The sequence below is a fragment of the Stomoxys calcitrans genome, chromosome 1, assembly GCF_963082655.1.
Source record: "Stomoxys calcitrans chromosome 1, idStoCalc2.1, whole genome shotgun sequence".
Classification (NCBI taxonomy): domain Eukaryota; kingdom Metazoa; phylum Arthropoda; class Insecta; order Diptera; family Muscidae; genus Stomoxys; species Stomoxys calcitrans.
The window spans coordinates 21550212-21577276 of record NC_081552.1 but is presented as its reverse complement, the minus strand read 5'-3'; the positions used below and the strand labels follow the sequence as shown (position 1 = coordinate 21577276).

Sequence of the window (27065 nt, the reverse complement as noted above, 5' to 3'; positions counted from 1 at the left end):
AAGTATTTTTTATAACTTTAGGAATAAAGCAACGTTTCTCTGCAAGAGCGTAGATTCTCAGTAATAATCGGAAAAAACCTCCTCCCGCCAAATCTTATCTCATTTGTCATTCTTTAGAATTGTCCATAAAATATCATTTATGTTGTGCTGCATATATGGATTCAAACACTGCCTATGCCCATTTCTATCCTATGTTAAGAGTATTATCACCTACAGCAATGTTCGTTTTTATGATTTGGCAACATTTGCCCATGGCAGATACCTGAAACAACACCATCCACGACGGTAGCCATGACCAGAAGCTGTTGGATGAGGCCATTATAATGGCTTGGGAAGATTCAAAGAATTGCAAACGCCTTCATCAACATGGCGTTGTTGCAGTCATCCGTTACACAATGGTCGTTGTAGAATGTCTTTTAAAGTGAGGATGCGTTCACATTTTTTTCTTGCCTGCGGAGTAGTAAAATGCAGTTGCCATGCCTGGGAGACAATCAAAAATCACCAAAATGTAGATATTTTCACAAATCGACTTGGGGCTAGAAAGAAACGATTAAAACGAAAAGCATAACAGGATATTAAATTGAGAAATAAAAGAAGGCATTACACAAACATTTTGCGTGACGTAGTAATTTGCAGAAAAAAAAATTAAGGAGGGGAACAATTTAAGATCTTTATGGCCAAAATGCTTAGGAAAATTTCACAGATTTTTATGATTAAGCCATTTACATCTGACGCCCAATTTCCTTATTCGGTTTTAATGAGATTTTGTATTGTTCATATTTGGACAATTTCTATTTCTATTTGACTTGGTGGTAAATCAGTCTGCAGAGGCTGCTGGTAAGGCCGAAATCGCGATAACTGCAATCTGCCCAATGCATTTTGTACACCACATTTTACCTAAACTTATTAAGGGGTTTTTATTGTTTTGATGTTCTATTCTAAATAGCAACAAAACCCAATTGATCTAATTTTGATGCAATTCCAACAACAAAATCAAATTAAGTGACCAAAATAAAAAGAGACGCAAAAGAAACGAAAACAAGTAAAAGCGTGCTGAGTTCGATTGGGCCGAATCTCATATACCCTCCACCATGGATCGCATTTGTCAAGTTCTTTTCCCGGTAGCTCTTTATAGGTAGCTCTTTATAGGCAAACAGGGGATAATGGATAATAATTGTTGTGCCATTGGAGCTATTGGGTTGCCCAAAAAGTAATTGCGGATTTTTTAAAAGAAAGTATAGGCATTTTTAATAAAACTTTGAATGAACTTTAATCAAATATACTTTTTTACACTTTTTTTCTAAAGCAAGCTAAAAGTAACACCTGATAACTGACAGAAGAAAGAATGCAATTACAGAGTCACAAGCTGTGAAAAAATTTGTCAACGCCGACTATATGAAAAATCCGCAATTACTTTTTGGGCAACCCAATATATTAAGACATGGACTAATTGGAACCATACTTTATTTGGATACTTTACTTGGAGACCATAGCAGAAGTCACTGTGCAAAATTTCAAAGCCATCCTACTGTGGGTCGAAATCGAAAAATTCTCAAAATCGTTCTGTAACTGTGAAATGGATAAAAATACTGCAATCTTTTTTATACCCTCCACCATAAGATGGGGGGTATACTAATTTCGTCATTCTAAATGTAACTACTCGAAATATTCGTCTGAGACCCCATAAAGTATATATATTCTTGATCGTCGTGAAATTTTATGTCGATTTAGCAATGTCCGTCCGTCCGTCTGTCTGTTGAAAGCACGCTAACTTCCGAAGAAGTAAAGCTAGCCGCTTGAAATTTTGCACAAATACTTCTTTTTAGTGCAGGTCGGCTGGTATTGCAAATTGGCCATATCGGTCCATGTTTTGATATAGCTGCCATATAAACCGATCTTGGGTCTTGACTTCTTGAGCCTCTAGAGTGCGCAATTCTTATCCGATTGGAATGAAATTTTGCACGACGTGTTTTGTTATGAAATCCAACAACTGTGCCAAGTATGGTTTAAATCGGTTTATAACATGATATAGCTGTCATATAAACCGATATTGGGTCTTGATTTCTTGAGCCTCCAGCATGCGCAATTCTTATCCGATTGAAATGAAATTTTGCACGACGTGTTTTGTTTTTATATCCAACAACTGTGCCAAGTATGGTTCAAATCGGTTCATAACCTAATATAGCTGCCATATAAACCGATCTTGGGTCTTGACTTCTTGAGCCTCTAGAGTACGCAATTCTTATCCGATTGGAATGAAATTTTGCACGACGTGTTTCGTTATGATATCCAACAACTGTGTCAAGTATGGCTCAAATCGGTCCATAACCTTATATAGCTGCCATATAAACCGATCTTGGGTCTTGACTTCTTGAGCCTCTAGAGGGCGCAATTCTTATCCAATTTGAATGAATTTTGGCACGTAGTATTTTGTTACGATATCCAATAACTGTGTCAAGTATGGTTCAAATCGGTTCATAACCTGATATAGCTGTCATATAAACAGATCTGGGGACTTGACTTCTTGAGCTTCTAGAGGGCGCAATTCCTATCCGATTTGGCTGAAATTTTGCAAGACGTTTTTTATTGTTACTTCCAACAACTATGTTAAATAAGGTACAAGTCGGTTCATAACCTGATATAGCTGTCATATAAACCGATCTGGGATCTTGACTTCTTGAGCTTCTAGAGGTCGCAATTATTATCCGATTTGCCTGAAATTTTGTACGACGGATTCTCTCATGACCATCAACACACGTGTTTATTATGGTCTGAATCGGTCTATAGCCCGATACAGCTCCCATATAAATCGATCTCTCTATTTTACTTCTTGAGCCCCCAAAGGGCGCAATTCTAATTCGAATTGGCTGACATATTATACAGGTCTCCAACCTATAAATTTAATTGTGGTCCAAACCGGACCATATCTTCATATCGCTCTAATAGCAGAGCAATTCTTTTCTTATATCATTTTTTTGCCTAAAAAGAGATGCCGGGAAAAGAACTCGACAAATGCGATCCATGGTGGAGGGTATATAAGATTCGGCCCGGCCGAACTTTGCACGCTTTTACTTGTTTATACTCACCACCGAAGGATGGGGGTATATTCATTTTGTCATTCCGTTTGCAACACATCGAAATATCCATTTCCGACCCTATAAAGTATATATATATATTCTTGATCAGCGTAAAAATCTAAGACGATCTAGACATGCCCGTCCGTCTGTCCATCTGTCTGTTGAAATCACGCTACAGTCTTTAAAAATAGAAACATTGACCTGAAATTTTGCACAGATTCTTTTTTTGTCCATAAGCAGGTTAAGTTCGAAGATGGGCTATATCGGACTATATCTTGATATAGTCCCCATATAGACCGATCCGCCGATTTAGGGTCTTAGGCCCATAAAAGTCACATTTATTATCCGATTTTGGTAAAATTTGGGACAGTGAGTTGTGCTAGGTCCTTCGACTTCATTTTTCAATTTGGCTCAAATCGGTTCAGATTTGGATATAGCTGCCATATAGATCGATCCTCCGATTTAGGGTCTTAGGTCCATAAAAGCCACATTTATTATCCGATTTTTTTGAAATTTGAGACAGTGAGTTGTGATCGACCCTTCGACATCTTTCTGCAATTTGGCATCGATCGGTTTAGATTTGGAGATAGGTGTCATATAGACCGATCTCTCGAATTAAGGTCTTGTGCCCATAAAAGGCGCATTTATTGTCCGATTTTGCCAAAATTCGGGACAGTGAGTTGTGCTAGGGCCTTCGATATCCTTTTTTAATTTGGCCAAGGGCGTTCCAAATTTGGATATAGCTGCCATTTAGACCGATACTTCGATTTAGGGTCTTAGGCCTATAAAAGTCACATTTATTATCCGATTTTGGTAAAATTTGGGACAGTGAGTTGTGATAGACCCTTCGACATCTTTCTGCAATTTGGCACCGATCGGTTCAGATTTGGATATAGCTGTCATATAGACCGATCTCTCGAATTAAGATCTTGTGCCCATAAAAGGCGCATTTATCGTCCGATATTGACAAAATTTGAGACAGTGAGTTGTGCTAGGCCCTTCGATATCCTTCTTTAATCCCCCTCCCCCCCAAAAATGTCCAAAATGGGCACATTAGGCGATCACGGATAAATGGGACCCGGTTTGTTTGTTCCATATAGACTGAAAACAGCAGAACCGATTTTCTCGAAATTTTCGCATATTGTGTAGGTTGGTTCGGAAGGAAACATAGGCTATATAATTTTTCGGTATCGGAGGGGGGACGGACTCTCCCCCTTATGACAAAAACACAACTTAACATCAAAAGTGGAGCGATCGGGACAATATAGGTATCAAATGGAAGGTAATGGAGAGTAGAATAAGAATATGGTTTTAAAATTTGAGTCTAAATACCAACGGGTCGCCCATTCCCAAAACTCCCCCAATCAGACATATTGGACGTTCATTTCAATATGGGGCTCAAATGAAAGGTATTCGGGAGTAGATTTCGAATCTGACATGTAAAATCAGATCGAAGTACATGGGGTCACGCCACCCCTCAAAAACGCCATTAGACCCATTATGACTATATGATACTTGGCTGAACCGATTTTCTTAAAATTTTCATAGATTGTGTACGTTTGTCTGTAAGGAAACATAGGCTATATAATTTTTAGATATCGGGTGGAGACGGACCCTACCCCTTACCCCAAAAACAACACCCATATCCGAAAGTGGTGCGATGGGCACAATAAGGGTATCAAATGAAAGGTATTGGAGACCAGAAAACGAATATGGTATTTAAATTTGGGTCCAAGTACCCAGGTGGCCCCCGAACCCCAAAACTCCTCTAAACAGATATATTCGAAGTTCATGTCAATATGGGACTCAAATGAAAAGTTTAGGCAGTAAAGGCAGTAGTAATGGGAGGTCGCCCACCCCCATATACTTCCAAATGGGCATATTAGCCGATCATGGCTATATGGGACTTAAATGAAAGGAATTAGGGAGTAGATTACGAATATGACATTAAAATTTTCGTTCAAGTCTAGGTGGCGCTTTTCCTCCTAAAGATACGTCAAATTGGTTACTTGACCCATTATGACAATATGGGACTCAAATGAAAGGTATTTGAGAGTAGAAAAATAATTTGATATCCAATTGTGGAGCCAAGTGTTTTATGTTACGCTCTAAAGCACCCCCTAAACTGAACTTCATTTCCGTTGAGAATAAAGAACGAATTTGATATCTATTTTCAGTGCAAAGTGCCGGCCAAGCCCCAAAACACCCTCAAACGGTTCATATTTAGCGGCCATGGCAATATGGGGCTCAAATTAAAGGGATTTGGAAGTGCAGCACGAATTTGATATCCATATTTACGTCGAAATGTCTGAGGTGCCATCCGCATTCAGGGCGAAGTGTTCCCACCCAAAAAATATATTAGAGAGTTAAAGAACGCGTAGCGGAGCGGTCCCGGTTCGGCTATAATATATAAAAGAGCTGTATCTAAATCTGAACCGATTTCTGTGAAATTCGCCAGTAACATTAGGAGTCAAAAGAAAATTCTTTCTGCCAAATTTCGAGAGAATCGGTTAACAAATGACCATTTTATTGCAGTATTGCTGCAAATCTGACCCTATAAACGATGTCCGTGTGTCTGTCCGTCCGTCCGTTTTTTTTTTTTTTTTATCACTCTATAGCCTCCAACAATTAAGATATTGAGCTGAAATTTGGCACAGACACGTCATTTTGATGCACTCTCGTCATTTTGATGCAATCGAGCCATATTTGGATATAGCTGCTATATTGACTCATATGCTGATAAAGGGTCTGACGCCCATAAAAGCTTTATTTTTTATTCGATTTCGCTGAAATTTGAAAAAGTGAGTAGTTTTACACTTCTTGACATTTGAACTAAATATGGTTCAGATCGGATAAAAGGTCAGCCTGCGGATAAAGGGTCAATCTGCTGACATCCGAAGACTATACAGACAGACTATACAGATATAGCAGTCATACAGACCGATCTTCTCATTTTGGGTCTTAATAACACCAAAAGCGAATTTCTTGCCTGATTTCGTTCTTGGGACCTGTATAAAATCTAATCGAGACCAGACCGTATTAGAAGAGTAACAATACAATGCGTTCCAAATTTTATGCAGACGGCTATAAAAGTGAAAATCAGGCGATATCCAAATCTGAACCGATTTTGATGAAATCTTGCAGATATGTTAGAATCATTTACAAAACAAACTGTACTAAATTTTGTGCAGATCGGTTGAAAATTGTAGTAACTAAGGTCATTTAAGTGCAAATGGGGCGATACAAATGTAGGGTGTTTTTTTAAGAGCTATAGGAAAGATTTTCAAAAAAAAAAACACATAAAATTCAGACAAATGCATGAAATCTTTATATAATAAATCGAAAATTTTAAGATTATTTCATGCAAATATTGGCCATGACTGCCACTTTTTTATCCCAAGGACAAACGCTATTGATTCTAATAAAAATCGTTTCAAATTTAGATATAACTCCCATATAAAGGGTGATTTTTTTGAGGTTAGGATTTTCATGCATTAGTATTTGACAGATCACGTGGGATTTCAGACATGGTGTCAAAGAGAAAGATGCTCAGTATGCTTCGACATTTCATCATGAATAGACTTACTAACGAGCAACGCTTGCAAATCATTGAATTTTATTACCAAAATCAGTGTTCGGTTCGAAATGTGTTCAAATTTTGACAAATTTTGTTCAGCGATGAGGCTCATTTCTGGTTGAATGGCTACGTAAATAAGCAAAATTGCCGCATTTGGAGTGAAGAGCAACCAGAAGCCGTTCAAGAACTGCCCATGCATCCCGAAAAATGCACTGTTTGGTGTGGTTTGTACGCTGGTGGAATCATTGGACCGTATTTTTTCAAAGATGCTGTTGGACGCAACGTTACGGTGAATGAACACATTTCGAACCGAACACTGATTTTGGTAATAAAATTCAATGATTTGCAAGCGTTGCTCGTTAGTAAGTCTATTCATGATGAAATGTCAAAGCATACTGAGCATCTTTCTCTTTGACACCATGTCTGAAATCCCACGTGATCTGTCAAATACTAATGCATGAAAATCCTAACCTCAAAAAAATCACCCTTTACTTGTTATACAGACAAACTTCGCTTGCCATAGAATAACTTCAATATGTGCATATTAACCACATATTTCTCGACTAGCTGATCGTGCTTCTATTCATTCCTTTGCGCTTCTTTAGTTTGGTCACAAAATTTCATTTTGTTGTTGGTTTAACCAGCTTAGACCAATGTGTTTTTATGCCGTTTGGCATCATGTTAATAATTTTGGATGGAACAATATTGGATAAAGTTTTCACAACACTTTCACAAAAATCTATTTATACCCGACACCACTACTGTGGTACAGGGTATTATAACTTTGTGCATTTGTTTATAACACCCAGAAGGGAGACAGATATACCCATTGATACGTATACCGATCGACTCAGAATCACTTTCTGATTTGATTAAGCTACGTCCGTCAGTCTGTCTTTCTGTCCGTCTGTCCATGTTAAATTGTGTACAGGACGTAGTTATGGTCCAATCAGCTTAAAATTTGGTACAGGCATGTTTTTCGGCCAAGAGACGAAGGATTTTCTTCAAACTTTCGACATTACAGGTGAATTTGATAGAAATCGGTTAAGAATAAGATGTAGCTCTCATATATAAATATATCGCCCGATTTTCACTCCTACAGCCACTACAAGCGGATTTATTGACCAATCTTCCTAAAAATTTTTACAATGCTTTTTTCGATGTCTACCACAATGCCTATAAGGTTTGCATGAAATCGGTTCAGATTTAGATATAGCTCCTATATATATTGCAATAAAATGGTCATTTTGGTAACCGATTCTTTCGAAATTTGCCACATTATAGGTGAATTTCATGGTAATGGGTTCAGCTTTAGTTTTAGCTCTCATTCGGCCCGGCCGAACTTAACACGCTTTTACTTGTTTTGTATTGCTTATCTACATTCAAAATCATATTTCAAAGCGACCACTTGAGATACCACATTTTTAAAGATCGGTAGGTCGGCTATGTCTATCCCATTTTGATGGTGAAAAGTGTACAAAATTCATTTCATTCCTTCATTTGAGTACAATATATTCCTGGTCTTCCAACATGATAGTTTGGTGTTGTTTTTGTTTTTGGGAGGAGAGGGTCGCTCCCCCCGACACTAAGACCCAAGATACAAATTATTTCTTTCTTCTATTGTCGCTATATATATGTTCTGCTGAATGACAGGGCGGCTGGACGTGACCCAGATTCTTGAATCCTTATATTAACATTAGATTCGAAACTACTGACATAGACCTTTCTTTTAATTCGCATATTAGCCCGATTTAAATACATGTCCTATTGAAGGGTATTAAGTGTGTGGGACGGTCCCAGACTCCATCCCAAATATATATACCAGATTCATAGTCAATTCCCAAAGACCTTGCATTTGATACCCAATTTTTGACGTTGGACATTCATGCCCGTTTAAGCGGTTTTGGGGTTTGACACCTTGGACCAAATACTTATAAGATATATGTGTACTCAAATTCCAAACACCTTTCATTTGATACCCATATAGTCCCAATTGGTAAATATGTCCCGTTGAGGGGTTTTTGGGAGGTGGGCGCCGCCTCAGACACCAAGGAATACGTTTTTAAATAAGTTTTTTACCATACTTTTAAATACCTTGCATTTGAAAGCCATATTGTCCCAATAGCTAAATATGGCCTGCTGGGGGTTTTGGTGGGTGTGGGGCCCCTTGGCGCCAAGAAATACATTTTTATGTCAGATTTGTAGTCATCTTTTAAATACATTCATTTGATATCCATATTGTCACTATTGGTAAATATGGCCTGAGGAAGGGTGTTTTGGGGGGTGTGGAGGCCCCTCAGACACCACGGAATACATTTTTATGTCAGATTTGTACTCTATTTATTAATACCATTCATTTGATACCCATATTGCCGAATGTGGTGAAAGACTCCTGTTGGGGGACCCCCCGAACACTTTGGACGAATCTTGTATGCCTCTCTACTCTACTCTACTCTTAAATACCTTTCATTTGATATCCATATTGTCCCTATCGGTAAACATGTCCGTCCGGGTAGGTTTTGGATAGGGCGTCCCCCACAGGTTATTTGACCCAAAAATTTTATACCAATTTCCTGTTTTTGGGAAACCACAAGATGACATACTAATTTTTGCTTAAATCGGTGCACTCATCTCCGAGATCTAGGGTTTTTGAAAATTAGGGTTTGGGGAGGGTCCGCCCAAAATGTTATGACCTCGTGTTATAGGACCGTTTATTAGTATTTTAAGGAGAGGTGGGCGGGCGCTCAGATACATGACTTTATATGGCCATTTCAGGTATAGAGTAAGAACTTATTTGCGACTTTAACATGTGGACAGAATGGACTCTCACAGTCTAGTGTCATGTTTCAATGTCAGTTGGTACTCTACTTCTTAAGTCCTTTTATTTGAGACCCAGATTGGCATTCACATACTGCATGTCATGTTCAGCGGTCCTTGAGATGCTTCGTCCGAAATATCTTGTCATAAAAAGGCCACAGGGCCGTTAAAGCGTTTTAGGATTTAAGGCCCTCTGAAACTTGAATCCATATTGTAATGTTAGGTTCGTACTCCATTTGTAAATCCCACGCAATTGAGTGCCACCTTGTCATCATAGGGTGTTTTAAAGGTTGAGATGACCCCCAGGCACTAGACACTTAACGCCATATATCAATGCCATATTCGCTTTAACTTTCATTTAAACCAATCGTCTTAAAATTTGGTACAGGTATGTTTCTCGCCCTAAAGGTGAAATTGTAAAAAATAGTTTCAGATATCGATATAGCTCCTATACATTTGTTCGTCCGATTTGCAGTAAATGGTCATTTGCTAACAGATTCTCTCGAAATTTGGCAGAAAAGAATTTTTCTTGATTCTCGACATTATAGGTGAATTTCATGGAAATTAGAATATAGCTCTCATAAATAAATATATATATATATACTTACTTTCATTTAAAAAATCCGCAATTACTTTTTAGGGAACCCACATATATAAATCTGAACTGATTTTCAGCAAACTTCTCAAATACTGTGGCAGTCGTAGAAGAAGGCGTTGAGCAAAATTTTGTGAAGATGGGTCAATAAATGCGCTTGCTGTGACTCTAGAAGCTGAAATCGGAAGATATATATATATATATATATATATATATATATATATATATATATATATATATATATATATATATATATATATATATATATATATATATTTATATATATATATCTTCCGATTTCAGCTTCTAGAGTCACAGCAAGCGCATTTATTGACCCATCTTCACAAAATTTTGCTCAACGCCTTCTTCTACGACTGCCACAGTATTTGAGAAGTTTGCTGAAAATCAGTTCAGATTTATATATGTGGGTTCCCTAAAAAGTAATTGCGGATTTTTTAAATGAAAGTAAGTGCATTTTTAATAAAACTAAGAATGAACTTCAATCAAATATATAATTGTCATTTTGTTCGATAACCTTTTGCCATCTTCCTGGCAAATTTTGTATTCCACGCTCATAGAACTTCTGGCCTTTATCTGCAAAAAACTTAACCAAGTGCGATTTTATAGCCCCATCATTGCCGAAAGTTTTACCATTTAAGGAGTTCTGCAAAGATCGAAATAAATGGTAGTCTGATGGTGCAAGGTCAGGGCTATATGGTGGATGCATCAAAAGTTCCCAGCCAAGCTCACTCAGTTTTTGGCGACTGACCAAAGATGTGTGCGGTCTAGCGTTGTCCTGGTGGAATATGACACCTTTACGATTGACCAATTCTGGTCGCTTCTCCTGTATGATGGCTGTATTCAATTTGTCCAATTGTTGACAGTAAACATCCGAATTAATCGTTTGGTTCCTTGGAAGCAGCTCAAAATATACCACACCCTTCCAATCCCACCAAACAGACAGCATAACCTTCTGTTGGTGGATATCAGCCTTTGAAGTGGTTTGAGCTGGTTCACCATGCTTGGACCATGATCGTTTTCGACTAATGTTGTTGTAAACCATCCATTTTTCATCTCCAGTTATGATTCGTTTTAAAAACGGATCGAATTCATTGCGTTTAAGGTGCATATCACAAGCGTTGATTTTTTTGAGGTTAGGATTTTCATGCATTAGTATTTGACAGATCACGTGGGATTTCAGACATGGTGTCAAAGAGAAAGATGCTCAGTATGCTTTGACATTTCATCATGAATAGACTTACTAACGAGCAACGCTTGCAAATCATTGAATTTTATTACCAAAATCAGTGTTCGGTTCGAAATGTGTTCATTCACCGTAACGTTGCGTCCAACAGCATCTTTGACAAAATACGGTCCAATGATTCCACCAGCGTACAAACCACACCAAACAGTGCATTTTTCGGGATGCATGGGCAGTTCTTGAACGGCTTCTGGTTGCTCTTCACTCCAAATGCGGCAATTTTGCTTATTTACGTAGCCATTCAACCAGAAATGAGCCTCATCGCTGAACAAAATTTGTCAAAATTTGAACACATTTCGAACCGAACACTGATTTTGGTAATAAAATTCAATGATTTGCAAGCGTTGCTCGTTAGTAAGTCTATTCATGATGAAATGTCAAAGCATACTGAGCATCTTTCTCTTTGACACCATGTCTGAAATCCCACGTGATCTGTCAAATACTAATGCATGAAAATCCTAACCTCAAAAAAATCACCCTTTATATATGATCTATTTTCCCAACATTGGGTCCGGCCGAACTTAGCAGGCTTTTACATTTTCTTTCTATTGCAGGTATAAATCAATGTATAAGTAATTAATCCATTTTTGTCTCCTATTAAACTGTACCATCTTCAAATCCCTTGATTGTGGTGTTGTTTTATTAACACTTAATTTTTATCACTTAAATAAAAGTTAATTGAAATTAAACATGCTACGCAGTCTTTATGGCCTTTAGAGCCAATAGAATGAAAACAACAAAAACTCAACAGAGTCGTTTTACAATTGCACCGCATCATCATTATTATGTTCTAAATAGATGTAGACAGACTACCTGACATATAAAGAGATGAAGGGAAGTAAGCAAAGGGCAGATGGTCGAATAGCTACATAACAGACATCCTCATCATCATCATCATCGTCATTCTCATCATGAGTGGTTGTCATTGCCAATGTTGCTGGTCGTCATTACCATGTCCCCATCACCAACATAAATCTACAACATTGAAGTGTTCAAAGTTAAGTTTCAATTACAGGTTGTAACAATTAGCAACATTGTAGCTAAAAATGTTACCGACTCCTTATTAACGTCAATCTGTCTGTCCATACATTCGTATCTGTTGGGCCTTTTGCTTGCTAGGTCTCCCTAGTTATCGCTGACTTCTACCCTAGTCATTTGCTTGCAAGTATGTTGCCTTCAGACCGTCATTATAATTTATGAAGGACTCTGTTTAATGGAGTACGCTGAGAAAAAATGTAAAAATTTTGTGTAACAGTCTTAATCTAATTGGTGATTTTATTTGGCGGTAAAATGTATGTAAAGACTTTTCAAATATACCCCATTAGATAATTCTTGATTTTAATTTTTTTAAATGTATAACCAACATAAAGGGCAATGTACTAAAACAGGTTAAGGACCAGTGAAAGTTGATTTTTTCAGCGTGTATAATTATAACTTGCCTTGCATAAGCCTTACCCTCTCTGAGCATATTCCCGAGAATATAGTGATTTATAGGTGATTAGCTGACAAGATGTTAAGGACATTGCCGTTCATTCACTTGTCATGTTTTGGTCCTATCAAATATTTTCACTTTCCCATGCAGGCAGGGAGGTCTGCATGCTGGAATATTTTAATGAAAGCTGGTAATAAAGACAACATATTCGTTTAATTTGAGTAATATTAGCGATACATTGAAACGAGGCTATGGGACCAGCAGAGAGAAAACCAGTTTAAATAATAACATTCAAAACCGCGTTAAGTTCGGCCGGGCCGAACTTTGGATACCCACCACCTCGGGTATATGTGTAAGCCACCTTTCATAATACCTTTCATTTGAGTCCCATATTGTCCCGATAGGTCCACTTTTATTTTTGGGTGGTACTTTTGGGGTATCGCCCCCTTGCGATACCAAAAAATTATAAAGCCTTTTCCACCCTCCGGACCACTCCCCATAATCTGTGAAAATTTGAAAGAAATCGGCTTAGCCGTTTTTGAGTCTATGCCGAGCAAACAAATTCACAAATCTACAAACAAACAAACCAACGAACAAGCAAACATAAAATTATTTTTATATATAGAGTTTTTGTCAAAATGTTATTTCTATAGAAAATTTTGTCAAAATTTTATTTCTATAGAAAATTTTGTCAAAATTTTATTTCTATAGAAAATTTTGTCAAAATTTTATTTCTATAGAAAATTTTGTCAAAATTTTATTTCTATAGAATATTTTGTCAAAAATTTTATTTCTATAGAAAATTTTGTCAAAAATTTTATTTCTATAGAAAATTTTGTCAAAATTTTATTTCTATAGAAAATTTTGTCAAAATTTTATTTCTATAGAAAATTTTGTCAAAATTTTATTTCTATAGAAAATTTTGTCAAAATTTTATTTCTATAGAAAATTTTGTCAAAATTTTATTTCTATAGAAAATTTTGTCAAAATTTTATTTCTATAGAAAATTTTGTCAAAATTTTATTTCTATAGAAAATTTTGTCAAAATTTTATTTCTATAGAAAATTTTGTCAAAATTTTATTTCTATAGAAAATTTTGTCAAAATTTTATTTCTATAGAAAATTTTGTAAAAATTTTATTTCTATAGAAAATTTTGTAAAAATTTTATTTCTATAGAAAATTTTGTGAAAATTTTATTTCTATAGAAAATTTTGTAAAAATTTTATTTCTATAGAAAATTTTGTCAAAATTTTATTTCTATAGAAAATTTTGTCAAAATTTTATTTCTATAGAAAATTTTGTCAAAATTTTATTTCTATAGAAAATTTTGTCAAAATTTTATTTCTATAGAAAATTTTGTCAAAATTTTATTTCTATAGAAAATTTTGTAAAAATTTTATTTCTATAGAAAATTTTGTCAAAATTTTATTTCTATAGAAAATTTTGTCAAAATTTTATTTCTATACAAAATTTTGTCAAAATTTTATTTCTATAGAAAATTTTGTCAAAATTTTATTTCTATAGAAAATTTTGTCAAAATTTTATTTCTATAGAAAATTTTGTCAAAATTTTATTTCTCTTAAAAAATCACCCAAAAATGTGTACTCTTTGGGGGCTGTTTTGGGAAAGGGGCGGTGCCCCGTGGTTGGTAAATATGCCCGATTTAGGGGTGTTTTGGGGATTGGGGTGGTCCCCCAAACACTTAGCCCTGAAAATATATCAGTATCGTGCTCTACTCTCAAATATCATTTATTTGAACCCCATATTGCCATTGGATATCAAATTCGTTTTCTAATCTCAAATACCTTTCATTTAAACCCCTTATTGCAAAAGTCAGCATATCGGTCCGATTTAGGGTATGGGCCCTAAAAACTATTTAGATTCACTCCCTTTAAGACCCAAAATTGTCATGGTGAGCAAATACGTTCTATTTGGGCGTTTTTATGGGGGTGGGATCTCCCCTAGGCAGTTGGTCCCGAATGTTGATATTAGATTCGTGGTCTACTCCCAAATACCTTTCATTTGAGCCCCACATTTCCATAGTCGGCAAAAATGACCGGCTTGGGGGATGTTTTGGGGCGGCCGTTCAGTGACTTATTTCCCTATGGGAAGTTATTCACCTGTAATTCCCTTGGGCACTCTTCCAGCCAATTCTCTATAAACATTTGAAAGATGTGATTTTCCCTGTTACAAACCTACACTGAAATTTTAGTCATGAAATAAGTGAAATATTTTATGGCATTAATCAACACTCGAACAGGAAAAGAAGCAACATCACCAAACATTCCATTGGCAGCAGTAGTTGTTGGCACTCCACAGATGACCATTGTGCCACTTCATTGTCCTATGACTGTTATCGGCACTGCGGTGTGTGTGTGTGTGTGAATGGTCTCCACAGTGGTGAGTGTGTCGTCTGGCGTGTCTCGCAAAACAATTGCCAACTAATTAGCAACATATTGCAAATTGACACTAAGAGCAACAAATGGATGCATGGCATTGTCCATGGCCAAAGGAAGGCCCAATCCAAGGTATGAAAGAAATTTCAGTCAATCCACTGATGGTTAGCTGGTGGTAGTGGGCAAGTCATCATAAATTGCACTCTCCATCAACAAGTCTTTGTAAAATGACCATTGTAGGCCATTCAAACGTACGACCGTACGTCCATGCATGTCCCTGGAGTTGGCCTAGTGTGGCACTTGAAAATTAGCTGCGTTTTATTTATTATTTTTTTTTTTCTTTGGCAAATGTTGAAGTTGTAGATATTTGCTTAGAAATGTTTCATCTACCATGGGGGATAGAAGGAAAAACATGAATAGTCATGTTTTTCCCCCTCATTGCAATTACCAACGTTTCATAAATGTTCAACATGCCGATGAAGCGCACGCTGCGCATACCAAGAGAGGTGTTTGAGCGCAAGCGCGCACTTAAAAGGCGGACCAAATAAAAACATGGTAACCCTAATCAAAAGGCAAAAAGGTAAATGAAAACAAAAGGTGTATTCAAGAAAAAGTTGAACCTACTTTCAAGGGAAATAAAATGTTGCCTTTTTTTTAAAAAAATAGCACAGCAAGGTACTAATAATGGGTGATTTTTTAAGAGCTATACAAACGATTTCAAAAAAAAAAAAAAATAAATAAATAAATAAAAAAAATGCAGAAAAATTAATGAAATCTTTATTTGAATCGATAATACGGCCCATATAATTTAACGTTTGAAGATTATTCCATGCAAATGTTGACCGCGACTGCGCCTCAAATGGTCCATCCGATTAGTCCCATTTTGGTATACTCTTTCCAACATTTCGGCCGGTATCTCTTCCAATGCGTTCATTGAAGCGGACGTGTCTGTATAGACATTAGCTTTAACATAGCCCCACAAAAAATAGTTAAAAGGCGTTAAATCGCACGGCCAATTGACCGGTCCCGAACGTGAAATAAAATGTTCACTGAACTCGCCAGTCCATTGTTACGCGTGCTGTGTGGTATGTGGCACTGTCTTAAACCACATGTCATGCAAGACAAGCTTTTGCATTTTGGGCATAAAAAGTTGGATATTATCTCATCATTCACAGTTTCGTTACGATTCGCATCATCTTTGAAGAAGTACGGTCCAATGATGCCACCAGCCGATAAACCGCACCAAACTGTGACTTTTTTGGATGCATTGGCTGATATTCACTCCAAAATCGACCATTCTGCTTATTTACGTACCCATTGAGCTAAAAATTAGCTGTATCGCTGAACACAATTTTTTGGATAAAAAAGTGGATCGGTCAATTTTTCAAATTCCAATTGTTCTCTAATGACAACATTATTGCAAATTACCCAAAATTTTACGACTATATATATGGGAGCTATATCTAATTCTAAACCGATTTCGAGCAAACTTCTCAGATAATGTGGAACTCGTCGAGAAAAGCGCTGTGCAAAATTTTGGCAAGATTAGTCAAAAAATGCGCTTTGGTGGCTCTAGAAGTGAAAATCGGGCGATATACATATATGACAGCTATATCTAAATCTTGGCCGATTTCTATGAAATTCACCAATGATGTCCAGAGTCATAAGAAAATCCTCCCTACCAAATTTCAAGAGAATCTGTTAAAAAATGAGCGCTTTATTGCAATAAATATTTCTCAAAATCGGACCAACATATATATGGGAGCTATACCTAAATTTTAACCGATTTCGACCGAACTTCTCAGATACTGTGGCAGTCCAGGAAAGCGAACTTTTCCTGCTTTTACTTGTTGTCACTCGATTCGTTCGCCAAGTCATTGAAAACAGCTGATTTTATAAAGGGAAAATAGCTGTTTTCAATGACTTGGCGAACGAATCGAGTGACAACAAGTAAAAGCGGGGAAAAGTTCGGCCGGGCCGAATCTTACAAACCCTCTTCGAGGGATCTCATTTGTTATTTTTTTTTTACCCGATATCTCTTTATAGACATACAAAGGATAATGGATAAAAATTGCAAAGCTATTGGAGCTATTTCACATTATCACCCAATTCGGAACATGCTTGGTTTAGCTGTTGGAGACCAGCCCTCTAGAGGTTCAGATAGTCAAATTAGAAGATCGGTTTATATGGGAGCTACATAAAGTTTTAAACCGGTTTGAACCATACTTAGCACAGATGTTGGAAGTTATAACAAAATATCTTACACAAAATTTGAGACAAATCGGATAAGAATTGCGGCGTTTAGAGGCTTAAGAGGTCAAGATCCAAAATTGGTTTATATGGCAGCTATATCAAAACATAGACCAATATAACCCATTTACAATCCCAACTGACCTACACTAATAGGAAGTATTTGTGTAAAATTTCATTCGCCTAGCTTAATCCCTTCGAAAGTTAGCATGCTTTCGACAGATGAACGGACCGACATGGCTTAATCGATTTATAATGTCAAGACGATCAAAAATATACGTATATTCTTTGTTGGGTCTCAGATGAATATTTCGATGCTTTACAAACGGAATGACGAAATTAGATTATGATGGGTGATATAAAAAGAAACCACAAATTTAGTGGCCTAGACCGCAAATTTTTGTACTGAAGTCTTAAATGGATAATGTTTATCATCGCAACTATCATTGAAGGAATATACAGTGAAGAAAATTTGTTCTTATATTTTTGGCATGGGAAAGCCGAAGATGCTTATCCATGCGCAACAGTGACATTAGATAGGCCGACGAAACTGGTAATTCGATTGAATTTAAAAATAGACAAAATGATGACAATGTGATGGGAATCAACAGCGCGCATCACCAACAACAAATTCAGCTCCATCTATTGGGAGCTAGATATTATTTAAATAGCCAAGCAATCCCGAACAAGGCATAAGAACGCGAGAGGTACAGTAGAATGTGTTCAAGTTGATCATATGCTTTTCACTACTGGTTTGACAAGTTGTCTGTCCTTCGAATAAATAAAACAAAGGAACTAACCTTTGACTGTTTACGGTACTATTTTTTTTAACCCTCCTACCCTGGGACAAGCTTCCACAATAGTCTAAATGTTCTATAACAAGTAAAAAGGCGTTAAGTTCGGCCGGGCCGAACTTTGGATACTCACCACCTCGGGTATATATGTAAATCACCTTTCTCCAAAATTCGATGAAAAATGCATACCTTATGCCCCATGGCAGCTATATCGATATACGTTTCGATTTGAAAGAAAAACTAGGAAGAACAAATCATTGTTCAATAAACCGATCTGAGCCATATACAACACGGATGTCGAAAAGCCTTACATAAGTCACAGTGTCAAATTTCAGTGAAATCGGATTATAAATGCGCCTTTTATGTGGCCAAGACTTTATGACAGCTAAATCTAAATCTGCACCGCTTTGGGCCAAGTTGCAGAAAAACTCGAAGAGCCTAACACAACTCACGGTCCCAAATTTCGATGAAATCAGATAATAAATGCGCCTATTTTGGCCCCAAAACCTTAAATCGAGAGATCGGTCTATATGACAGCTATATCCAAATCTGGACCGAGCTAAGCCAAATTGAGAAATTGCGGCGACATCGGACAATAAATGCGCTTTTTATGACCCCAAAACCTAAAACTGCAAGATCGGCCTCTATGGCGGCTATATCCAAATCTGGACCGATCTGTGCCATAATGCAGAAGTATGTCAAGGGGCTTAACTTAACTTACTGTCCCAAATTTCAGCAAAATCGGACAATAAATGTGGCTTTTATGGGCCTAAGACCGTAAATCGGTCGATCAGTCAATATGGCAGCTATATCCAAATCTGAACCGATCAGGACCAAACTGATGGAGGATGTCGAAGGGCCTTAGACAACTCACTGTCCCAAATTTCAGCAATATCGGATAATAAATGTGGCTTTTATGGGCCTAAGACCCTAAATGGGAGGATCGGTCAATATGGCAGCTATATCCTAATCTGGACCGATCTGGACCAAATTGATGGAGGATGTCGAAGGGCCTTAGACAACTCACTGTCCCAAATTTCAGCAATATCGGATAATAAATGTGGCTTTTATGGGCCTAAGACCCTAAATGGGAGGATCGGTCTATATGGCAGCTATATCCTAATCTGAACCGATCTGGACCAAATTGACGGAGGATGTTAAAGGGCCTAAGACAACTCACTGTCTCAAATTTCAGCAAAATCGGATAATAAATGTGGCTTTTATGGGCCTAAGACCCTAAATCGGAGGATCGGTCTATATGGCAGCTATATCCAAATCTTGACCGATCTGGACCAAATTGACGGAGGATGTCTTAGGGCCTAAAATAACTCACTGTCTCAAATTTCAGCAAAATCGGATAATAAATGTGGCTTTTATGGGCCTAAGACCCTAAATCGGAGGATCGGTCTATATGGGGGCTATATCAAGATATAGTCCGATATAGCCCATCTTCGAACTTAACCTGAATATTTACAAAAAAAAAAAAAAAAATATGTGCTCAATATCTCTATTTTTAAAGACTGTAGCGTGATTTCAACAGGCAGATGGACGGACATGGCTAGATCAAGAATTTATGTACTTTATAGGGCCTGAAATGGATATTTCGATGTGTTGCAAACGGAATGACATAATGAATATACCCCCATCCTTCGGTGGTGGGTATAGAAATTTGGTATCCAAACGTCATTTGGGGTACCTAGCCACACCCTCCCAAACACTTGGTCAGTGTTGGTGGGGGCCGCCCCTCTCTAAAAACAACCCCCGAAGAGGACAAATTTACAACCATACCAATATGGGACTCAAATGAATGGGAGTAAAGCACGAATCTGACATTAATATTCGGGAAAAAATTTCTATGGTGCCACCCACCCCCATATACCACCAAAAACAGGACGTATTTGCTGACCATTGCAATATGGGGCTCAAGTAAGAGTTATTTTAGAGTAGAACTCGAATCTGATACATATTTTGAGGGTCAAGTCAATGAGTTGCTGCCCCATCCCCCAAAACGGACATGTTTGCCAACTATGGAAATAAGGGAATGAAAGGTATTTGGGAGTGTAGCACGAATCTGATATCAACAATCGAGACCAACTGGCAAAGTGACGTACCGACCCTATAACAACCCCAAAATTTTACGTTTTTGCTCACCATGACAATTTGGGTCGTAAAGAGAGTGGAGTTTTGGCAAAATACCCTTAGATATAAAATTTTAACAACGTTTTTTTTTATAAAAAAAAGATTTTGACAAAATTTTCTATGTAAAAAAAAAACATTTTTATACCCTCCACCATAAGATGGGGGGTATACTAATTTCGTCATTCTGATTGTAACTACTCGAAATATTCGTCTGAGACCCCATAAAGTATATATATTCTTGATCGTCGCGACATTTTATGTCGATCTAGCCATGTCCGTCCGTTCGTCCGTCTGTCGAAAGCACGCTAACTTCCGAAGGAGTAAAGCTAGCCGCTTGAAATTTTGCACAAATACTTCTTATTAGTGTAGGTCGGTTGGTATTGTAAATGGGCCATATCGGACCATGTTTTGATATAGCTGCCATATAAACCGATCTTGGGTCTTGACTTCTTGAGCCTCTAGAGTGCGCAATTCTTTTCCGACTGGGATGAAATTTTGCACGACGTGTTTTGTTATGATATCTAACAACTGTGCCAAGTATGGTTCAAATCGCTTCATAACCTGATATAGCTGCCATATAAACCGATCTTGGGTCTTGAATTCTTGAGCCTCTAGAGTGCGCAATTCTTATCCGATTGGGATGAAATTTTGCACGACATGTTTCGTTATTATATCCAACAACTGTGCCAAGTATGGTTTAAATCGGTTCATAATCTGATATAGCTGCCATATAAACCGATCTTGGGTCTTGAGCATCTGGAGTGCGCAATTCTTATCCTATTGGAATGAAATTTTGCACGACGTGTTTTGTTACGATATCCAACAACTGTGCCGAGTATGGTTCAAATCGGTCCATAACCTTATATAGCTGCCATACAAAACCGATCTTGGGTCTTGACTTCTTGAGCCTCTAGAGGGCGCAATTCTTATCCAATTTGAATGAATTTTGGCACGTAGTATTTTGTTATGATATCCAACAACTGTGCCAAATATGGTTCAAATCGGTTCATAACCTGATATAGCTGTCATATAAACAGATGTGGGGACTTGACTTCTTGAGCCTCTAGAGGGCGCAATTCTTATCCGATTTGGCTGAAATTTCGCATGACGTTTTTTATTGTTACTTTCAACAACTGTGTCAAATAAAGTACAAGTCGGTTCATGACCTGATATAGCTGCCATATAAACCGATCTGGGATCTTGACTTCTTGAGCCTCTAGAGGTCGCAATTATTATCCGATTTGCCTGAAATTTTGTACGACGGATTCTCTCATGACCATTAACATACGTGTTTATTATGGTCTGAATCGGTCTATAGGCCGATACAGCTCCCATAGAAATCGATCTCTCTATTTTAGTTCTTGAGCCCACAAAGGGCGCAATTCTTATTCGAATTGGCTGACATTTTACACAGGTCTCCAACATATAATTTAATTGTGGTCCAAACCGGACCATATCTTGATATCGCTCTAATAGCAGAGCAAATATTTTCTTATATCATTTTTTGCCTAAGAAGAGATATCGGGAAAAGAAGTCGACAAATGCGATCCATGGTGGATGGTATATAAGATTCGGCCCGGCCGAACTTAGCACGCTTTTACATGTTTATTTTTATTTTTTTGGTCATTAAATCTGATTTCTGGCTTACCTTTTCCATTTGCAAACCAAATCTTCCATCATTGAGATCGTCTCGCCCTAACAGGCAAATAACTTGAAAATGCGATACAATTTTGAAAAAATTCTCTATAGAAAAAATTTTTCAAAAAATTTCCTATAGAAATAAAATTTTGACAAAATTTTCTATAGATATAAAATTTCGACAAAACATTTTATATAGAAATAAAATTTTGACAAAATTTTCTGTAGAAAGAAATTTTTTATCAAAAGAAATATTTTTATAAGAAATAAACTTTTTACAAATAAAAAATGAATTTTTAATCATAAGCTTTTGCCATGAGTACCCCTTTTTTCATTTTCTTTAGCTTAATAATTTTTTCTTTGTACTTTTCCACATTGTGAATTTGTAATTTGTATGGACAGAAATGGTAGAAAATCAATGACCATTGCACGTACACATTCATATGCCATGACATGCAACCTTAAGAGCTGTGGCGCATCAACCTGCTGCAACAGGTATTATAGGCATTTGGTATTTTAGCACTTCATCAAACCACAATATTTTTTGCAAAAACCACTGCATGACGCTTTGTCACATTGTGCCGCATCGTGAATAGTAGAATTGTGGGATTGAATGTGAATTTTCTAAAGCGCAATAGTCATAAGCCGCCGCCACCACACCATCGTACTTCATAACAAAGGCCTAGGCCGGTATTTATCAATGGTTTGTGAAGATTTTTATCTGGGAAAATGGCTTGACAAGAAGAAAACTCCACAATGTTTTGTGGTTAGGAGAAGCAACTTAACATTTCCTACTCTCGTTTAGTAAAGCATTACTGGTTAAGCGTCAACATCATCTCTGCAGTGCCATAGAAGATCGCACCTTAAGGGGACCTGTTTGTGGTCCTGTAGTGGTGTCATAGTATGATTACGTCTGCCTCTTATTGGCTTTCTTCACTGATGGCCAAACTTTATGATATGTCTGGCAATTAAAAGCGGCTTATTATCTACGATGTGAAAGAGTTTCGATTTATTTGTTATTTTATTTTTTCTTTGTGATGGAGGAGACCTATCTTATCTTTTCCACTTCAGACAAAACCTATTCGATAAGTGAATTAAATGCGTCGTCTTTTATTTATGAGTGTTAGCGATAGTTGTAAAATGTTACAAATGGCTTTAATCTTGCAAAGTTGGTATTTATAAGCAGTCGTGGCCGAGCGGTTAAGGCGTCTGACTAGAAATCAGATTCCCTCTGGGAGCGTAGGTTCGAATCCTACCGACTGCGAATGAAAATCAACATTTTTATAAAATTACAAGCTTAATAAGATGAAAGTAAAAAAAAAAAACAAATTAAGACAAACAAGTTAAAACTTTTCTATACCCACCACCATGGAATTTTTGCTGACAAAATTGATTTTGACGATAACATAGAATGACATAGAAATATTAAAGCTAATAAATTAAGCATTCATTTTACAATGAATATTAAGATTGTTTTTTTATTCACACACATTTATACATTACCTAGTTAAAATTATTTCACCTTCAGTATATATAAATTTGTCGCTATATTAGCCATAGCAGGAATCGTTGCCCAAAAAGTAATTGCGGATTTTTTAAAAGAAAGTAAATGCATTTTTTATAAAACTTAGAATGAACTTTAATCAAATATACTTTTTTTACACTTTTTTTCTAAAGCAAGCAAATGCCCGGTGATACAGTTTATAATTCCAAAGATGAAATTTTTAACAAGATTCGTATTTTATAAAAACAAGTAAAAAGGCATTAAGTTCGGCCGGGCCGAACTTTGGATACCCACCACCTCGGGTTTATATGTAAACCGCCTTTCATCAAAATTCGGTGAAAAATTCATAACATATGTCCCATATCAGTTATATTAAAATATGTTCCGATTTGGACCAAATACTAATAAGTACAGTAGATATATCTAAAAATAAACCGATCTGAACCATATACGACACGAATGTCGAAAAGCCTAACATAAGACTTTGTCAAATTTCAGTGATATCGGATTATAAATGCGAATTTTATGGGGCCAAGACTTTAAATCGAGATATCGGTCGACATGGCAGCTATATCCAAATCTGAAACGATTTGGACCAAGTTGCATAAAAATGTCGAAGAGCCTAACTTAAAGCACTGTCCCAAATATCGGCGAAATCGGACAATAAATGCCTCTTTAATGGGCCCAAAACCTTAAATCGAGAGATCGGTCTATATGGCAGCTATATTCAAATCTAGACCGATCCGGGCAAAATTGAAGAAGAACGTCGAAGAGCCTAACCAAACTCACTGTCTCAAATTTCAGCGACATCAGACAATAAATGCGTCTTTTATGGCCCCAAAACCTAAAACCTAGATATCGGTCTATATGGCAGCTATATTCAAATCTAGACCGATCTGGGCAAAATTGAAGAAGGACGTCGAAGAGCCTAACACAACTCACTGTCTCAAATTTCAGCGACATCAGACAATAAATGAGCATTTTATGGGCCCAAAACCTTAAATCAGGAAATCGGTCTATATGACAGCTATATCCAAATCTGAACCGATCAGGGCCAAATTGAAGACAGATGTCGAAGGGCCTAAGACAACTCACTGTCCCAAACTTCAGCAAAATCGGATAATAAATATGGCTTTTATGGGCTTAAGACCCTAAATCGGAGAATCGGTCTATATGGCAGCTATATCCAAATCTGGACCGATCTGGGTCAAATTGACGAAGTATGTCGATGGGCCTAACATAATTCACTGTCTCGAATTTCATTAAAATTGGATAATAAATATGGCTTTTGTGGGCCTAAGACCATAAATCGGAGGATCGGTCTATATGGCAGCTATATCCAAATCTGGACCGATCTAGGCAAAATTAACGAAGGAAGTCGAAGGGCCTAACACAACTCCCTGTCCCAAATTTCAGCAAAATCGGATAATATATGTGGCTTTTATGGGCCTAAGACCCTAAATTGGAGGATCGGTCTATATGGCAGCTATATCCAAATCTGGACCGATCTGAGCCAAATTGACGGAGGATGTCGAAGGGCCTAACACAACTCACTGTCCCAAATAATCGGATAATAAATGTGGCTTTTATGGGCCTAAGACCCTAAATCGGCGGATCGGTCTATATGGGGGCTATATCAAGATATAGTCCGATATAGCCCATCTTCGAACTTAACCTGCTTAAGGACAAAAAAAGAATCTGTGCAAAATTTCAGCTCAATATCTCTATTTTTAAAGACTGTAGCGTGATTTCAACAGACAGACGGACAGACGGATGGACATGTTTAGATCGTCTTAGATTTTTACGCTGATCAAGAATATATATACTTTATAGGGTCGGAAATGGATATTTCGATGTGTTGCAAACGGAATGACAAAATGAATATACCCCCATCCTTCGGTGGTGGGTATAAAAAAAATGGATTGAAAATCGTGCATTTTAATAATAAATTAGATGAGTTTAGATTTTTTTATTAGATATTAGATTTATCCAGTCCTATTGAATATGATTTTGTTGAGTTGTTTTTTGGATAAGAATGATAAGGCACTAATAGGAAATGTGTGCAGACAAAATAAAAATGTTCCACTTGATGACCTTATTTCCAACCTCCAAGGCCTATCTCTTTCTTATAATAACATCGGGGGATTTTAATAGTAATCTTCTGCAAGAAAACTTGATTTCAGATACTTTTACATCCAATCAACACGACAAGTCTAACTCACTCTCACCGAACGATCAGGTGAATAAGGTCTTACTTTATGATCAACTAGCATCACTGTGGTCCGCGGGGGGCGGACCCTCCCCCTTACCCTAATTTTCAGAAACGCCAGATCTCGATAATGGGTGGTGAGATTTAAGCGAAATTTTGTGTGCTCTCTTATAGTACCCTAAAAAAAAATTGGTATCCAAATTTTCGATGGGGTATCTAGGGGGACCGCCCCACTCTAAAACCTAACAAATATATATTTAGACCAATCACGACAATATGAGACTCAAATGAAAGATATTTGGAACAAGAAAATGTATCTGATATCCAATTGTCGGACCAAGTGTTAAGGGAACCACCCCAACCCCCAAAACACCCTTAAATCGGACATATTTACCGACCATGGCAATATGGGACTCAAATGCTGAATACGAATCTGATATCTAAATGTGGGACCAAGTTTCTTGACGTCTACCCCTTTCCCTAAAGAACCTCCAAATAGCACTTATTTACTGAACACGGCAATATGGGACTCAAGCGAAAGGTACTTGAAAGTAGATACGAATCTGATATACAAATATGGGACCAAGTGTTTGGGGGGTCGCCCTCCCATAAAACACTTTCCAAAGAGGACAAATTTACGACGAACACCAGCCAAATAGGACGCATTACGAACACTAGCCAAATAGGACGTATTTGCTGATCATTGTAATATGGGGCTCAAATAAGAGGTATTTTGTAGTATAACACGAATCTGAGATATATATTATCAGGTCCAAGTCATTAAGTGTTTGCCGACAAAGGAAATGTGGGGTATTTTGGAGTAGACCACGAATGTGATTTCAATATTTGGGACCAACTGTCTAAGGGACGTCCCACTCCCATAGCAACCCCCAAATAGTACGCATTTGCTCACCATAGTTCTTAGGGCCCATATCCCCAACCGGACATATTTGCCGACTTTTCCAATAAACCCCATTATTGGAAAAGTCGGTAAATATGTCCGGTTGGGGATATGGGCCCTAAGAACTATGGTGAGGTGAAAGGTATTTGAGATTAGAAAACGAATTTGATATCCAACTTTAAGGCCAATCCCAATATGGGGTTCAAATAAATGATATTTGAAAGTAGAGCACGATGCTGATTTATTTTCAGGGCTAAGTGTTCGGCGAACCACACCGCTCCCCAAATCGGACATATTTACCAACCATGTCAATATGGACCTCAAATGAAATGGAGTTGAGCACAAAATTGATACCCTCTATCGGGACCAATTTTCTGGGGGTCTACTCCTTTTCCAAAACAACCACAAATAGCAATATTTGAAATAAGAAAACATATCTGATATACAATTGTCGGACCAAGTGTTAAGGGGACC

The 27065-nt window shown here is 37.2% G+C and overlaps 1 non-coding gene across 1 annotated transcript; it reads left to right on the top strand.

Annotated features, from left to right (window-relative positions):
• Window positions 1-23159: 23159 nt before the first annotated feature.
• Trnas-aga (transfer RNA serine (anticodon AGA)) lies at window positions 23160-23241 on the top strand. Its single transcript has one exon. It is a non-coding gene; the product is annotated as a tRNA-Ser (tRNA).
• Window positions 23242-27065: the final 3824 nt, after the last annotated feature.